Source organism: Acomys minous (genome assembly GCF_964271855.1).
Source record: "Acomys minous genome assembly, chromosome: 6".
Classification (NCBI taxonomy): Eukaryota; Metazoa; Chordata; class Mammalia; order Rodentia; family Muridae; genus Acomys; species Acomys minous.
In genome coordinates, this window is record NC_140487.1 from 24,862,906 (window position 1) to 24,868,311 (window position 5,406).

Below are 5,406 nucleotides of genomic sequence, written 5' to 3' on the forward strand. Positions count from 1 at the left end.
TTGGAGCATCCAGGGCTTGCTGAGCTGTGTAAGGGCACCTTGCTTTCTTTCGACTACCAAGTAGACAGGTATCCTTTACCTTTTCCGTCAAAAGTGTCAATGGAGATCTTTACTTTTTAAAATAAAATCAATTTATCAAAAAATCTCAAATTTGGGCTTTTTTTTTTCTCAGACGTTAGTAAATTCTCACTTCAGCAAATAAGGTTTAAAAATTATCTTTCTTGGTGGTTTATTAACCAGACAAAACAGAACAAAACCAGAAGAGGGTCTTGGATCGATCCTGGGGCACTGCACTTTCCCCTTTGAAAGCCATACACAGATTAACCTCTGCAAGTGCAGGTTGGGAAACATTCTGTGTTTGATCCTTGTGGAAGGCATCTTTCCCCTACCCCCAAATACGATTAAGGCTGTAAGTTTAGGCATAAACTCCTCCGGTGTTAGTGATGCGTCAGGGCGTGGAGGCATCAGCAGCTGGTAAAATACTTTCCATTTTGGTAACTGTGAAAAATAAAAGCCCTTACATTTTATATCGGCGTTTATTTCACTTCAACTACTGTCCAAGTAGTGGAAACAACAGGGTACTTCTAAGCCTTCTAGGGGTCCCACAGGAGGAAAAGGCTGCATCTTTAAGCTTTTCTATCATATAAACAAAAGCATTATATAACATCTAGCAAAGGGTATTAGGAGCTTCTCTAGGTAGCATAAAACCATAAGTTGTTTATAGAAAAGGCAGGTAAACAAACTATGCACTTAAACTAGCTTTAAAAGCTGTTTAGACATGGCTTCTGCTTATGTTTTTTTTTTAATGAAGTAATATGTAAAATCATTTACCTTCAAAAAGAATGAGTGAGTCAACAATTTGCAGTTTCCAGAAGGAATATCTGCTTTTCATACTTGAGCTATTAAAATAAACAGACATCCTCAGTGGGTGGAAAATGCTATGCTGCCTAACGTGCCCCCCCCCCCCCCAAAGACGGCCATTGCCGCTTGGGAGCATGGCTCCTTGTGGCCCATGTCAGGAACCAGTGGTCATTTTTACCAGTGTTTTCCAGTTGCGGTTGCAAACTGTCTACAGCTGATTTCGCAAGCCTTTCCCAGGTCATGAAGCACTCTCTGAGATGCGTCCTCCGTTCCCTGAAGTAATTCATTCCGCTGAAGCACCGCGATAGTTCATTAAATGAATCTCCAGTGGCCTAGAGGTGTTAACATAATTTCTCCTTCGCGGTTATTACACAACTGGATACCTTTGGAGTGATAGTTACCTGGAGCTCTCTGGGCAACTCGTTCACCAAGAAACGGGTCTGTTGAGTCCCTGCTCCGTACCCTGGGTGACAGTCACTCTTGAACAATGCAGGTGACCTAGGGACTACAAGTCTTCCAAAATGTGTTGTTTGGTGGGGGAAGATAATTTATTAAATAGGTGCAAATGAAATGCGCACAAGTCCTCCTACATGTGTGAACGGTAAAGCTTGGTAGAGACAGTAGACTTTGGCATAAGTAATAGGCAGGCTCTGAGCTCTAGAGAGCGAGCCATCAAACCATCCTGCACATGATGGCGCCAAAGGCTCCGTGACTCACTACACTATAGACGTTCACTTGGCCCATTCTCAGCAAATAGGATTTTTTTGAGAGTACAGCGTCTCTATTAACAATGTGCATTGCTCGGATGGCTATTGTATGAAATCCTGCGCGTGTGGAAATTAAACAGTTCAGTAAACGTAAGTCAGTAGCCTGCTAAATTTTATTTGAGAATGTATTTTATATACTTCAGGATGCGAGAATGTCTCATATAAACTGCTTGAAATAGTTTTTATTTGAAAACTGTACTGATTTGAGTAAGAATGGCTCCCATAGGTTCAAATATTTGAATGCTTGGTCATTAAGGAGTGGTGCTACTTAGGAGTTGTTAGGAGGTGTGGTCTTGTAGGAGGAAGTGTGACACTGAGGCCTGAGCTTTAGGGTTTAAATGCTTAAGCCAGGCCTGGTGTCTCTCTCTTCCTGCCACCTGCTGATCCAGATGTAGAACTCACAGCCCTTCAAGCATCATATCTGCCTGCATGTTTCCCACCGTGCTAATAAGGGACTAAGCCTCTGAACTGTAAGCCAGCTCCAGCTAAAGAATTCCCTTTATAAGGGTTGCTGCGGTCCCAGTGTCTTTTCATAGCAATAGAACGCTAAGACAAAGAATATAAACCACTTATAAAGCAACTGAACGATACAATGTGCATCTTTTCAAAAACAAATATGTCATAGTTAACATTATGTCATGAACATCTTTCCATCAACATAATTCAGGAGCCTTTTTGGTTTTTCTTGTTAAGCTGGTCTCTCTGTGTAGCCCTTGCTGTACTGGGACATGCTACGTAGACCTGGCTGGCCTTGAACTCTTCTAGAGTGCTGGGATTAAAGACAAGTGTCACCTCATACAGTGAGAAAATTGTTAATGGCTATGTATTCCATAATATGATTTGTACTAGTCTAACACAAAGCTTTAAGAAAATACATTTTTCAGCTAGGCATCATTGTGACACATACTTTTAATCCCAGAACTTGGGAGGCAGAAGAAGGCACATCTTTGTGGGTGCAAGGCCAGTCGGGTTTACACAGATAGCTTCAGGCCGGCCAAGCTACATAGCGTGACACTGTCTAAAAAAAAGAAAGAAAGAAAGAAAAGGAGAGAAAAACAAGAAAGAGGGCTGGAGAGATGGCTCAAAGGCTAAGAGCACTGGCTGTTCTTCCAAAGGTCCTGAGTTCAATTCCTAGCAAACACATGGTGGCTCACAGCCATCTATGATGTGACCTGATGCCCTCTTCTGGCATGTAGATATAGATGTAAATAGAACACTCAACTACATAAAATAAATCATTAAATATTAAAAAAGACAACCTGAAAAAAAAAAAGAGAGAGAAAAATCCCAATTCCTTTTCTACTATGAGTAATACTGCTTTAATAGTTTTACATAACTTACTTTTGGGGATATTAAGCAAAGAGAATATTTCGTTAAGATATATTCCAAAATGTGGATTTATTAGAAATTACTTTTACAGGGCTGGAAAGATGACTCAGCAGTTAAAAGCAATGGCTGCTCAAACGGAGGATCCAGGTTCAACTCCTAGAACCCATATCGTGACTTACAACTGTCTGTAATTTCAGTTTCAGGGCTTTTGATGCCCCCTTTCTGCTTCCTCAGGCACCATACATATATGTGGTACACAGACATATATGCAAGCAAAATACCCATACACATAAAAGAAAAACACTGACATTCTTTAAAATGATGTTTCTGACAACATGTCTTATTTCTCTCCATGGAAATTTAAATTTTTTATGGAAAAATATGAATGTACATTTGTCTTTCAAACTCAGCATCTCAGCAATGGATCTTATCATTTATATTTGTTTAAGTAGATTAAGAACACACACTTCAGAATGTGTGCAGGTGCAATGGATGATGAGGAAATAACATGAATACTTGGAGGAATCTGGTTGAGTAGCTTTGTCATTAATTTACTGTTTCCCTCCTAATAAGCATCTGCTCTGTGAGTTCTTTTCAATTAATTCTATGTTAATAAGAAAATAAACTATGAGCTGTAGAGGTGATTCTGCTGGTGCCAGCAATTGCTCCTCTTGAGGAGGACCCAGATTCGGTGCCCAGCACCCACAGGGAGGCTCACTACTGTACATAACTCCAGTTCCAGAGTACCAGACAATGTATGCAGTATGCATACACACACACACACACACACACACACACACACACACACACACACACACTTATACACAGCAAATAGAAATAATCTAAAGGAATTTACAATAATGCTCAGAAAAGTCAAAATGTATAGATCATCAAGGTTGACCTAGACCCAACGTCTTATAAAGAAGCCAAAATCTGAGTAGTACGGATCTTTGGAATGTCCCTGTAGGATTAGAACTTGTCCTAATTTTTCAAAAGGAAATAAGCAGGCAGCATAACAGCAGGGCTCGTATTTCTTCCTAGCTTTGAAGTCAGCCAACTAGCTACTATTCAATCAATGGGGCAAGAATAAGACCAGTAGCACAATTTTTGAGTCAAATTTGAAGCAAGCTTTAATTAAATACTAGCCAGAATAATGAATTCTGCCTAGAACCATTCAGAGGTTCCCAGAAAATGGTGACAGTCACATTTTGCAGAGGCTTAGAAAGGCAAACCCATACATAACATGATGTATTTCCCACCCAGTCAAATCAGGGGAAAGCGCTTCCTGCCTATGTACCTTCTGCTTACATCCCATCGGAGGCAAGCAAACATCTTGTCATATTTCTTTCCTATGCCCCTCCTGCCCACGCGTGATCTTGTGAGTTGGTGCAAACAAAGCTCTTTGGGGGAGTGGAAACACATGGCCCGTTAGGTTTCATAAACAATAGCGTCTAGCATTTCAGCAGGGCCTCTGGGCCTAGGGGCTTACAGAGTAGAGGCATTTTGTTTCATGGATCTCATAGGCACAGCAACTAAAACTTAAAATATGAAGTTGGCTCTAGCACTTCCTTAAGTTCACGAACTTTCAACACCTGATGAGCTGGGTAGAATTCGTAGATATCAGCAGCCACTTGCAGAGCTTTTACTGATAGTAACCAGACTCTACATAAGAATAAAAACACGATCGTATGTCCATACCTTGGCAGGTGACACTTAAGTTTAAATCTAGTAAATGCTTACTCCCTAGGTTAAAAGCACTTATCTAATGGGGCATGGGGGCACAAAGTTTTAATCCCAGCCCTTGAGAAGCAGAGGAAGGCAGATCTCTTGAGTTTGAGGCCAGACAAGACTACAGGAAGCCCCATCTCAAACAAAACACCACCAACAACAACAACACCAACAACAAAACCCCATCTAACTCTGACTATTGGGAATTTAGTCCACATCCAAAACAATTTAAATTGTAGATAGTTTTTCAACACATTACTATTGTCTATCAAGTACTTAAGTCGTGGGGTGTTTTGTTGTGGTGGTTGTTTTGTGTGTTTGTTTAATGAGCTGGGTGTGGCAGCACCTACAATTCCAGCACTTGGAAGGAGGCTGACACAGAGGGTTGAAGGTTTGAGAGTAGCTTTGACCTATGTAACCACTTTGTCTCCTAAACAGAGCCCCTCCCTCCTCTCCTCTAGGTTCCCCCTCCCCCCTCCCCTATTCCTCAGAAAAGGGGAGCCTCTCACCCACCCACTCCAGTTCATCACGTTGCATCAGTACTGACAAGTCCCCTTCCCCTGTGGCTTTGTGAGGCAGCCCTGACAGTGGGGAGTGATCAAAAAGCAGGCAACGGAGTCCAGGTCAGAGACAACCCCTGCTCCCCTCATTAGGGACCCACACGAAGCCTGAGCTGCCCACCCGCTATATCTGTGTAGGAGACCTAGGTCCAGTCTATGTG